We start from the raw sequence: 14,165 nt of genomic DNA, 5'->3' as shown, positions 1-14,165 counted from the left end.
ATTACGAGAATAAAGGCGTAATTTATGAAGAATAACGTCGTAATATAATAAGAATAAAGTTGTAATATTATTAGAATATAATTTATGAGAACTCTTACAGGAAAATAATCTTCTCCCTGTGTTATGAGGAATATTGAGCATCTTGTGAAGTTATATTTATATATTTATAATATATTTAATATTACTACTTTATTCTCGTAATATTATGACTTTATTCTCGTAATTTTACGACTTTATTCTCATATTATTATGACTTTATTCTCGTAATTTCCTTTTTTTTTTGTCTTAGTTTGGCCCTCCGTCGTACCTAACTTCCCAAAACATAATAAAATGGATAAAGAAATTGTGTAATGCCATTTATGTGTCCCTGCCTTGGACAGGAGCTAATCCAAAGTAACATCAATGTTTAATGCTTTTGTTTTAAACATGTTGCGGTCTGTCGAATCATGAGCATCGAATCACAAACGTACTTCATCGTTCACAAACGTAGCTCATGTGAACGAGACGAACTTCCTGGAGTTTAAAAGTGATGCAAACGCACCAACACACCATGGATGTATTATAGAACAATACACCTACTGCACCATCTTGGGTTTCCCCTAACAGCCACCTGACTAAAGCTGCCAAAGAGAGGGTTTGCATCAACATGGAGTTCTGGGGGGTGCTGGTAATTGCTGATGGGGAAATAATAATAGTTGCAGTTAGTTGCAAAAGAGCCCGCCAGTCATATATTGTTTCAAAATATTTTTATTGAAAAAATAGTTGTCAATTGCAACAGTTTTAGAGATATGATCGTTTTTTTTTTGTTTTTACACAAAAATTGAACAGTAGACAGCTTTAGATTAAATAAAAATAATAGTAAAAATAATAAATAAATAATAAATAAATAAATAAATAAAAAAACGCTCACAAAAAAAGGGAGCAAAGTACAATTGGGCTTGATTGTGTGTAAAAGAAAAATAAATTACCGGTATACAAATGTCTAAACCGAGCTGCGAGAATAACTCCTGAGAAAACAAAACAAGTATAAAATAAAAGGAAAACAAAAAACCGAAAGCCAAGGCACTCATAATACCCACCCATTCTCCCTCCCATATCCACCACAGACTGCACAGGTCAATTTTAGAAAGAAAATCTCTTTTCTTTAAATTTCTTTAAAGAAAAGAGATTAAAGGTTGCCAAATCTTTTCAAACTCTGGTATTTTGTGATTAACAGTGTATCTTATTTCCTCTAGGTGGAGTGTATCTGTCAGTTCAGTAAACCATAACTTCAATGAGGGAATATCTTTACCTTTCCAGAATTGTAGAATATTTTTTTTTTTTTGCCATTATCAAAGAATATGATATAAGCGTTATATCATATAAGAGTTTTGAGTGATCTATAATTCCCATTTGATGAGGAATTCCAAAAATAATAAGAAATGTGTTCGGAGTTATTTTTGTTATCAGTACTTTGGAAAGATATTCAAATATATTGGTCCAAAAAGTTTGAATCTTTGGGCAGGTTGCAAAACTGTTTTGCAAAACTGGTTGCAAAACAGGTTGCAAAACTGTTCCTTTCTCTACACTGCATTTTTCACATATAGGTGAAGTTACTGTGTATATTTTGTTAAGTTTTTCTCTGGAGTAATGGAGCCTGTGTACCACTTTGTACTGGATTAAGCACTGACGAGCGTTGATGGAGGTGCTCTTTATCATCTCTAAAGCCCGATCGATGCCACACATGATCAACAACAGCGGTGCCAAATTCCCCTTCCCACTCACTCTTGATGTGCGTAGTGGAAGGGATAGTTATTTCCTCTAATGAAGTATAAATATCTGAAATTTTCAGTTGTGGTCCACGACGCTCACTCAGACACTCATCCAGAACATCTGGTTTAGCAGTTTGAAATTGTGGAGTGTGAGAGCGAACATAGTTTCAGATTCTACCAGTCATATATTAAACAAAATTACACTAATTATGTTTTGACCAACGTTAAATTTCTTTATAAAACTGTTTTTCTTCTTCTTCGCATTATTATTATTATTATTATTATTATTATTATTATTATTATTATTATTATTATTATTATTATTATTATTATTATTATTATTTAAACTACGTTCAACAGCCTGTGCTTAATATTCCGGCAAATTGCAACCTGCGCTGATTTGCAAGAGTTTCCAACCCACCGGAAGTAAGGGTTATTCATCTTGCGTCGTACGTACTCTTTGATTACACTTGCCTCAGATTGATCAGTAACAAAGAAGCTGTTCAGACATTTACCGGTATGTTATTAGATTTAATTTTATTTTTCAAAATCAGGTGTAATGGAGCAAGAAACACCTCTGCCGTGAAAAGTAGTCTGGTTGTGCGAACTTGCATTTATAAAAATAGCATAACATTTCATTTCAACATTTCATTTCAGCCTAATAACAAATTCAGTGTGTACGCAAAAGGCAAGGCAAGTTTATTTGTATAGCACATTTCTTGTACAAGACAATTCAAAGTACAAATGAGTGTCAGCAGCCCTGATGCATCCTGGGAGTTTGTTCTACAGGTGAATACAATAAAGGCTGAAAGCTGCCTCATCTTGTTTGGTTCTAACCCAGATCGTTCTTCCTCGGCTCCAAACACTATTATTTCTGTTTTGTCTTAATTTCACTGAAGAAAATTCTGGCACATCCATTCTTTTATTTGTTCAATGCATTTGATCAGTGTTTGAATTGGATAAAGTCTCCTGGTGAGATTGTTATTTAGATATGTGTGTCACTTAAAGTCTTAAAATCAGAAAATCTGTGTCTCGGCTACCAACATAAGCGTTTAATATTAATATTAATATTGACCCAAAAATAAACAGTAAGGGCCCGATTTAAGATCCTAAATAAAGAGTACTAAATTGCGTGTGCACTGAAAAAGTTTGCGCGTGCTGTTGTTGTGTGGTTTGCGGGTGATCAACTAAGATTGCGTGCGCAATTGATAACAGGTGCAAACAGCAGTATTTAAATGAGGTGTTGCGTGTCTTAAGGTTTGCGAGCGCAAACTCTGCGCCATGGAGAGTCTGGATGGAATGCACAGTCACAAATCACAAGCGCAAAATGAAATTTGACGAGTTGGAGTTAGAGATATTAGTGGAAGAGGCAAATAAACACATTCATGAGCAAAGAAATTTAAACATTACCAAAAGAAACGCAATATCGGAGAAAACCTGCAATAGAATAAATGCAGTTGGTAACACAAAAAACGGAAAAACGTCTGGTTTTTCATATTTCAATTTTAGGCACAGATCAAAAATACGAAATCGAAAAACGGGCCACAGGACCGAATTTGATTTTAATATTTAATTGGTCGGGTTTGCGTGACCCGGCGGTGCTCGGCATGATCTGAGGAGAAAAAGACAATCAGACACAGAGCTGGAGAGCGCTTTGATTAATCTATTTATGAGTTAAGTTTTTATTCAGATGTCCACAGTATATTGCAAATATTATATATTATATAGCAAACACTGACAGTAAATGTGTGACAGACGGGACCATCATATGGCCGAAAGAAGAGAAGTGTTCAGAACAGCGCACAGAGCGCACACTAAAGGCTGATTTATGGTTCCGCGTCACACCAACGCAGGCCGACGGCGTAGGGTACGCGGCAACGCACACCGCACCGCGACCCTACGCCGTCGGCTACGCCGTCGATTTAACGCGGAACCATAATTCAGGCGAAGCTGCAGTCTCTGCGCTGATCCTGACACAGCGGGTCGGAGCGGATTTGGTCATGATGTTTAACCTGTGTTTTGTGATTAATAAGCACGGGTTTTAATTAAATGTAATTTACGAAGGATGATTTCACATTCAATAAGATAAGTAATCAATAAAATACAAAGTTTTGCACAAAGGCTTGGCCTGCTTGTGGGCGAGTGGAGGGGGGCACAATAAGAGAAGGTGGCAAGATATAAGGCGGAGAACTAAAGAAAAAGTGGCCTTTAATAAAACTTGTGTAACCATTTTTAAAATAGCATGCAGCAGAATAAAGACTCTCTCTCTGCGTATTCTTTGATTTTGGATATCGCCTCCTTGCCACAATAACGGCAGCAGCAGATTAGCACCTTCCTTTCAAACGTATTAAATACAGACGCAATCACAATACGCGCAATTACTTTCAGGCTTGGTAAATCTCATTGCGCGTGGTAAATGGACCAATTTGCATCTTCCCCTCCCAGTATTTAGGATTTCTGCCGGGTACGCCCCATATTGATTATTCATCAGGGCAAAAGTACTAACTGAATTGCGTGTGCTATTTTGCGCATTTCAGAGACGCAGTCGTCTTTGCACGCTGTTAGTAGATCAGCTGGCACTTTGGTTTGCGGGTGCTGTCAAGTTTGCACAGGTTTTTACGCACGCAAACCTTTAGTAAATCAGGCCCTTAGTGTATTTTAATAGTACATACTACTGCATGAACCCATACAGATTATACAGACGTAGTGGGCCTCTATAGTCACTAGGGGGCGATCAAGGTACAAGGTACGACCTCAGTTCACAGGGTTTGAGCAGAGATAACATGACCTTTCTTCATTTATAGCCACCTAAATAAAAGCACAAGTATGTCACAGTGAAGCCTTTCAAAGAAGTCTTAGATGTGTGCTGTAGGCGTCGTGATTGTAAAGAGGTTTTACACAAATTTGTGGATTATTTAGTCAAAAATGTAGTTTCTTCCTTTGTTTTGTTTCTATTTTCAATTAGAGTTTATAAAGTGACATTTTGTAATTAGTGATTTACATTTAGTTTGTATTTGTTTGCTGATAGCAGGGCTGAAGGAATTCGTTTTCACCCACATGCATGAAACCATTCACTTTATTTTATTTGCTGATTGTAGTAATACTACAGTATATCACCACACAACTCTCTGTCACATTTTGGAAAGTGGGCACAAGTTAGTTTATGGCAGCCTCCAACTGATGTTAGAGCCACTGCCATCTTATCTTCAATAAGATAAGGGGGATAAGTAGGTAAAGGCATTGTCTCAGTCTGAAAACCACAAACTAAAATACATACATCCACAATCTCTAAACACTCTTTCAAAAGTTAGCAAATACAATTAAACCAGCTCTTAACCAAAATAAAGAGAATGGCGATGGTGCCCTGCACCTCGGCCATTCTGTGCATTTAAGTCAATAAATTGTGTCAGAAGACGCGTTCAAATACGATTGTGTTATAATTAACATACAAACTGATTTCCATTCCTCCATATATGGTCAGGTAACATTTTAGTCTGTGTTGACATACCAGAGGCGAACATCATCAGACTTGTTTGATTTATAAGCTTGTACAATAACCTTTAGCTGACTACAGCCGCCAAATTTGTGGTTGCTACACTGTTCTGTCAAATGTATAGTAATTTGAACAACTTGATCAGGGCTTTTTCATCTTTTCACATTAATGACAAGCTTGTGCTGTGGTTGACATGCTCGGCTGAAAAATGTATTATATTCTATTTGAACAAAATTATATTCACTTTACCCAATCAAACAAACTGTCAGTGAATCTATATGTATGAAAAATGATAAATAAAATCAAGGAAATGGTCATTCAAAGTGGGATTCTGGCTTTAAAACTGTTGCATTACTTATGCGGAAAAAATCACTCGCCTAAAAGTACAGACTGGAGTCCCCTGAAAAACTTTACCAAAATGCATTTTTATTATTTTTACCTAAAGAGGACTGTGTTGAGATGCTCTGGGAGCCGCTCCAGCTCTTATACAGTATGTATTTTGCCCACACACTAACATTTACAACTTCTGTTTTAAAAAATCATTTATCGTTTCATTTATGTGAGAAACTGCACTAAAGGTTTGAGTGTTTTTAAAAAGTGACATTTAACATAGATTGTCTTTTTTTCTTGCATACTTTTCAGCTGTTGAACACTGCTGCATTCCTGCATCTTGATCGCCTTTGTGCTCTTAATTGTTTGATCTCTGATTCAAAAGTTTTACTTCCAATTTTAATATTAAAAACAATTGCCTGACTGCGTCAAGATTTTGAATCACTAAGAAGTCGTTTTTTTTCTTTCAAACACAGTTTCATCAGCAAAACGTATCAGTTGACATATTTATATCCACCACTTTTAACTGTCATACTTTTATTTGTATATTCTATCTACCATATTGGGCTATTGATCTCAGGTTTTGTTTGAGAATCATCTAATTTTTAGTTTTAGTCACAGTTTTTTGTGCTTTTGTTAAACTGATATTTTGTTTTAAGTTTTATTTCTTTTTTTTTTTAAGTGTATCTTCTTGTTTTGTCTTATTTGTCCTCAGCTGTGTCTAGTTTTTGATGATCTCACTGATTGAGTAATTTTTGTGTCCTGAAAATATACCTACCCCCATTTAAATCACACCTCAAAACCCACCTGTTCAGATCTACTTTTAATGTGTGATTTGGTTCTGTTACGCTTGTCTTGCATTTGATTCCTGTAAAGTTTCTTTGAGTTTTTTGAAAAGCACTATAAATACAGTATAAATGATTATTATGATTGTTGTGTCTTTGGAAAATAATCAGTTAATTACAGTAAAACCTGCAAATATTTCAAATTTGATGCAGTGTTGTTTCGGCTGAGGCCATTCTCAGTGCCTTTAACTCATATGTACCTGTAAAATACACAGTTACAGGTACGAGAAGTGTGTGTGCACAAAGTCTAAAGCAGTAGACTCTGCACACCCCGAAAACAACAAGGATTAAATGAGTTTGTGTTACTCAGGCAGCAGGATAGTGGAAAACTCATAATCATATATATTAAAAATAAAGAGAAGAGGGTTTATTGTCTTTATACAGATTGTAAGAATGATGGGTAAAAAAGAAAATCACTGGCTCTTAAATTCATTAGTTTAATTTTGTATTTAGGAATTAAATTAGAGCAACTGCCATCTTCACCGTTTGCTTAGATTATTTGTGTATGTTATTTGTAACAATGTGTAGTGTTTTACCCCTGTGTGTCATTGGTCTGATCAGCCAGTATTCAAGCTCCTTGTGTTTTTTTGTTCAGGTTAGGTCAGTTTGTGTTGTTGGTTCTGTTACTGTTTAGTTGCTTTAGTTTTGACCTCTTTTAAGGGCCCGTCTTGTTATTTTGACTTGGTCTCTCACACTTCTAAACATTGCTCAGACATGAATTTTATCAGTAATATGAATTACAACGAATAGATGGGCAAGACATTTATTAATTTTGCCTTTGCAAGCATGCATTTCTTATGGAAGAGTATTAGCGCCAGGCAGGAGAAAAATAAAAATAATATTGGAGAGGAGGAAGATTTTTTTTTCATTATGCACTTCGAGAAAAAAGTCGAATTGTCGAGAAAAAAGTCGAAATGTTGAAAAAAAGTCAAAATTTCGTGAATAAAGTTGAAATTTTGAGGAAAAAAGGCGAAATTATGACTTTTTTCTCGAAACTGTATTTGAACATTATTCTCGACATTTCGACCTTTTTTCGACATTTCAACTTTTTTCTCGAAATTGTATTTCAACATTATTCTCGACATTTCAACTTTTTTCTCGAAACTGTATTTCAACATTAATCTCGACATTTCGACTTTTTTCTCGACATTTCGACTTTTTTCTCGAAGTGCACAATAAAAAAAAATCTTCCCCTCTCAAATATTTTTTCTCCTGCATGGCCCTAATACTCTTCCGTAATTTCTTACATATATCTGCACGACTATTACAAATGATACCTGATGACCCATAAATGTATAATTAAACTCAGTTGGTAATCAAAATGTACAATAATTTAAAAATGAATAATATTAACCAAACATGTTATCAGATTTTTACCTTCTGCTGTACTTCAAAAAAATTATTTCAACAATTAGATGAAAAGAGATTCAAGTAGTTTCAGAAATATATCAACGTTTGGGTGATTTTCCACGTCGGCTTATTATTTAGTGCCACTCGGGTTCATGTTGTTGTTAAAGGAAAGGACACGTAGACAACACGCACCTTTTACTTTTTTATGATCGCTGCCATGTTTATTTACACATCACAGATTTACTTTGAAATGATGGCTCTAACTTATGTACGTGTTAGGAAAATGTAAATGGTCATGTCACCCATATCCTGGTTATTAAAGCCTGTGTTTTGGCTGCATACAAGCTGGAGGTTTTAATTTAATAAGGCGATTTAACATAGAAACAAATGCTGCCGACACTTACGCTGGGTTTGGCAGGTTGATGAGGGGTTAAAGTTAAAAGTGTTTGAGCACAGTCAAAGCTGATTCGCTGCAGCAGCAGTGGAGATAGAGGTGTGACCAATTTAAATTCAAAATAAATAGTTACTTTCAAGGAAACTTATGTAATATGGATTAACTGAGATTCATTTTTTAGGACTTTGAAATATGCACATTTATGACAGGGGCGTCAATTGGGTATGCAAGGTATGGCAGCCGCCACACCTTGGCTTCAAGGGAAAATGTAAATGTTTGTTTTTTAAATACATTTATGGAATTAGTTTGTGTCTATTTGTATTGATTATTCTATTACTTAATACATATCGATTTCACTAGTTAAAATGTCTAATTTTTAGTCAAAAGAAATCTCATTACATTTAAGACAAGACTCAAAAACAACAATTTTCACCTGTTTCAAGTAGATTTTCACTTAAAATAAGTAGAAAAAACTGCCAGTGGAACAAGATTTTTTTGCTTGTAATGAGAAGATAAATCTTGTCCCACTGGCAGATTTTTCTACTTATTTCAAGTGAAAATTTACTTGAAACAGGTGAAAATTGTCAAATAACAAGTTATTTTTCTGGTGATGACTCTTGTTTTAAGTGTAATGAGATTTTTTGACTAAAAATGAGACATTTTAACTAGAAATAAGTCACATATTCCTGGTAAGATTTTGAGTTTTTGCAGTGAGCGAGACTGCATTTGAAAAAGTTCCAATTTCCTTGACCACACTGATAAGCTACATAGCCTTCTGTGATGAGTATTTGCTGGACGTGTTGATTGATACTCTAGTTAAGTTCTGTGACTCGTAACCTTGCCGTACCTTAGCTTTGACTGAATTAACGCCACTGATTTATGATTGCAATATATTTGTATTTCAACAAGATTATTAGTTATATATATATGTTTAACATCTTTAAAGGTAATTTGCTGGATGATTAGAAGAAGATTGCACATTTATGTCAAACATTAACAAAATACTATTAGCTATTATAGTAATGAGTCATAAAAAAAGAAATAGAATCTTGATACGACTTGATAAGACTATAAAGTGAGCAATTGTTTTTATTGATCTTATTCCTGTTTATAGAGAGGTGCTTCTAATAGGAACTATGCTCTTGCTTTGGCAAAGCGCCACCATCATGCATTTGGCACATCAAAACTTTGAGTAACGTCTATCAACATAGAGACTAACCAGTGGTCCGCTTCCTGAGAAAAGAATTAAAAGCTTGTTTTTAAGACATTCAAGGCCTGTTTAAAATAGGTATTAGATGCCATAATAGGTCCCCTTTAGTTATTAAAAGTGACATAAATAGGCGTTGACTCCATCAAAGAGTGACATGCACTTGCAATGGACTCCATTTTGGATCAGCCTCCAGTGATCAGTGGGAGAACTGATGTTTTTCCACTTCCAGATTTGAGTCAGACAAGCAAATTGGATTTAGGCCCTCGCTTGGAGTTGAGTTGTTGACCGCACGGCCCAAAACCAGCTCCTTCCAGGAGAGCTGTAAAGATATGGTTGTACTGGATTCCTGTGGATACTGCACACCTTTACCAAAAGTATGTCTAAGATTTTTTTTTAAATACCTCGGAAAATGTTTGGACTTTTGAAATGTCGTCTTCAAAATTAGGCATATAGGGTGAATGCAGCCTTGAATGAAAAACAACACGACATCTGACACGTCATTATTCATTAAAAAAAAAAAACTAAGCCCAAACAAACAAAAATAAATGGCGAAGATGCAGAATCAATGAAAGAAAATGAAATGTATTGAAGAACTATTACACAATAAAACAACTTGTAGGTGGGAGGTTTGGAGGGATGGGGGGATGGAGGTTTGGAGGGATGGGTTGATGGGGGGATGGAGGGATGGACATATCAGGTAAAATGACTGATGAGCGAATGTTTCCCGCCCTAATCTGGATGAACAGCAGACAAGCTACCCTCAGTGTCTTCCTGTAGACGAACTTCCCCGTTTCTAGATTCTGAAAAGTAAAAAAAAAAAACAAAAAAAAACATGTTTTTCACATCTTGAGGTTTAAAGTCAAATTAAAATTTGAATCAGCAAAGCAGTGTCAGAATACCTGTAGCAGGAGCTTTTGCATCTTGATGCCATTGATCGGCTCATATATCAAAAATGATTCTTTCCAATGTTTTTTAAAAGATTTCAAAGGTTTTTTTGTCTTTATAAAAAAATAAAGTCAAATAACCCTTAAATTATTAGCTGATATATCAAAGTATCTTTTACTTTAATCTCTTTCTGAAATGTTGATGCTATTTTCCTTAAAATGCCTTACTATTATTGTTATTAATAGTACTTATGTTTACCTCATTGTTTCTGTACGTGTCTCTTGTTCATGATACCTCCCTAAATATGTTCGTTTTTATTATCTTTTATTATCTTTTTATTATGTTACGTCAGCTGGCCACCAGGTGTCGCTGTTCTCCGTTGTAAAGAGTCTGAAGAGGCTCCACCTGCTGGGACTAGTGTTGATGATGAAGCTGAACAACCTAAACCTCAGTGATGATGAAGTGATACTTGTTGGTGGCTCTGAGAACCCACATGATCATTTGGAAACTGTCAATGTCAATAAATCTTCCTGTGTGAATTAGTGTAAAGAGGAGGTGACCCGGTCCCTCTTCAGGTGACTAAAGGCTGATTTATGGTTCCGCGTTTCACCAACGCAGAACCTACGGCGTAGGGTACGCGTCGATTTAACGCAGAACCGTAATTCAGGCTTTAAGATCCGTTTCCACCGTGTAACTGAATGAGAGCGTCCGACTATCGCGTTGAGCTGTGTGACATCGGACGCTCTCTGTCCACACTGAAACCGTTAAACTCGCAGCCAGTTAGGACAGTCCAATACAAAAAAATAAAGCAATGGAATTTATTTTGTCACTGAAGTTCGATCGCATCGCATGGGACACGTTTTGTGTACGCAGCCGGCTCTTCAGCCCGGAGAGGCTTTGTTCCCTCCCCTGCTACACGTCATTCAGTCAGCCAATCAGCACAGTGCCTCATTATCATAGCCCCGCCCACTCAGAATCCCGCACAGATAATGAGGTTAGAAGCGGTAAAACTAGAGACATGGCCCACAAGCTGAATTTCTGTTTTATGTAGAAAAAACAAGCTTTAGATTGTTTTTAAGACATTCAAGGCCTGTTTAAAATATACATTAAATGCCATAATAGGTCTCCTTTAAAGCCTGAATATGGTTCCGTGCGCATCGCCGCGTCTCCTACGCCGTAGGCTCTGCGTTGGTGTATGTGCATTCTTTCCATAATATAGATGTAATGTTTGTATTCTAAAGCACTTTGTGACTGGTGTCTGTGAAAGGTGCTCTATAAAGAAATGTTACTTACTTACTCACTGACTTACCTTTGTTAACTTTTGTTGTTTTGGCTCTTATTTTGAAAGCACTCCCTGGTGTGGGAATTTCTTTTTGACCCCGATTGTAATTGTCCACACTTGTGTCATCTGATACCGTTAGTGTTTGCTAGTGCCACTAAGTTATTTAAGCCATTTCGCAATGCCGAGTGTCATTCATACTTGGTGACTACGACTCAGCAGGATGCAAGTCGTAGTCACCAAGGTCTCCCTCGCTAGTTCATCATCATTTTCCTGGAGTTGCTCCAAGTGTTTCCTTTGCTGCTCTCCATGTTGCCCCAGCTACAGCCGGATATACTGTAAGTGCAATAACTAAAACCCACTAGTCAATTCACATGGAGCAAAAGTAAAACCAGCAGGCAACACCTTCAGCCCATTTAGATTTGATTGATTTTGATTTGATATGTTTATTTGGTCACGTTGTAGAAGTTAGTAGTCGATACAAAGTTTTTGCATGTAGATCAAGCAAGGACCAAAAGGTGTAGACTGAAGCCAAAGCTTATTTTGTCTACCCTTTTAACATAATGTAACCACTATAGTGCAAGATTTGAAAAAAATGAAACAAAATAACTATTTACATCCCAGATTTCCCCGGTCTCTTGCATTTGGGTCCTTTTTCTTCAAATACAAAATGATTTTGTATTTTTCAGTGTTTGTTTGAGGTTCTGTTTGTCTTTCTTAATAATCTTTACTCTCTAGATGATTTTTTTTCTTCTTCTTCCTTTATTTTATTTAACGTACTGATACGTTCAATACCAAAAATGGAAAAATGATGCACCTAATATTTACCGGTGAGTGTATGTGTTTAAATTGTGAACTGTATTGTAGCGTGCATGTACCAACTCTGGGTTATTCCTGCTGCCACTCATGTGGATTCATAACCTGCACCGCTCCTGTTTTTGTTGTGGTGCCGTTAAACATTGTGCCGCTTACAGTTACTCATTTACTGCAAGGCACCTCTGTTTCACTGGCACGTAATACACACAAGTGTAATGACTTTCTGTAATTAGCAAAGTGTGACTGGGCAGGTAAGCAGAGGTTAACTGGAGGACCCCTGGAGCTCCTGCTAACCCCCCCTAACTGACACTTTATTATCACTGCTGTCACTTCACTGTCATCCTGCTTTTTTAATATTTTTCTATTTATAATATTTTTAGTATTTGTTTAATTTTTATTTTATTGCTGTTTATACTTTTTTTTGTTGGTTTTTGCTCTTGGACAAGGGAAACTTTATTTCCATGTCTAACGTGCTGGAATGACAATAAAGACTCCTTGAATCCTTAAATAAACCTACCAAGTCTGTGTCCATACAACTGTTGGCTAGAAAGATTCACGCTGGCCCCAATTTAAAGGATTAAACTTTTATTTTTTCAAATCATCAGTTGAAATGATAAATATTCACAGGACAGTTTTTGAGCACAAACACAATGGAGCCCTGCTAAGACGTAGTTTGAGGTTCTGTTTCGTCCCCTCCTGTCATCCAGGGACTCACAGATCTATAGTTACCTGCATAACTTACGAGTTTATCCTATTTCTTTCCTATCCAGACCAGAGAGGTGAATCACCGATAGTGTTCAACAGAACCAGGCTCTCTTCATTGCGGCTGTAGGACTACAAAAGCTGGGACAAGAGATAATGGAGACAAGGATGGGGTTTATAAGCTACTACTACACTCCCAAAAGGGCCATGGTCACTTGAATGAATGAATGAATAAAGTTTATTCAGTCATGACAACACAACACAAAACAAAAACAACACAACACCAAAAAACATTGTGCACAGCATTAACATTTCACACAAAACCAATAATCATGTGTTGAACAATGACTGAAAAGGCATAGGCTGAAGCAAACTGCTTATAAAAGCCTATCCTACATTATCAACTTTCTTTTTTTGGCTACCGACCTCCAGAAAACCAAAAAGAGAATAGAAAAGCAGAGAAACAACAGAAAATCAAAGAAACAACCGAAAAGCAAAGAAACATTAACAGATAGTCAATTGCACTTATAAGCTTCAAAAATAGCTTTACAAACCATTTTCTTAAAAACCAAAAGAGAATGACATGTTTTTAAATGTATGTTGGCATCATTCCAGAATTTAACTCCAGTAATGGAGACACATCTCCTTTTCCTACCTTTTTTAGCTTTTTGTGCAGTAAAATTGCAGACACCTCTAAGATTATAACAAGTCTAGTATAGTATAACTTCTGCACATAGTTCACTGATTTCCAGGCACTTCATTTATAAAGAAAATGTAGGTTGTGTGCATTGTGAAGAATATGAAAATCATATGCTGCTTCAGTTTAGACAACACAAGAAAGGCATCAAACTATTACTTATGCAATTTAACCAGCAAGTGGGCCCCAAATGGTTGAAAGTCAGCTGAGGAAATGAGTGTAAAGCAGAGTACAACGTGTATATTTCTCTGCGTGTGTTGCAACAGGTTGTTCTTTAAACATGCATATTGCAGAGGGTCAACAGTGCTAAACGTGTGTTTAAAACACCATACATGATCAGCCAGTAACATCTGCTCTTCACTGGTTTATTTGCATTTCTGGTGACCTGTTTGTCGACATTCTTTAAGTGATTT

Source organism: Cololabis saira, chromosome 9 (assembly GCF_033807715.1).
Source record: "Cololabis saira isolate AMF1-May2022 chromosome 9, fColSai1.1, whole genome shotgun sequence".
In the NCBI taxonomy this organism is placed as follows: Eukaryota; Metazoa; Chordata; class Actinopteri; order Beloniformes; family Belonidae; genus Cololabis; species Cololabis saira.
The sequence above is the reverse complement of the archived record's forward strand: the minus strand, read 5'-3'. Positions refer to the sequence as shown.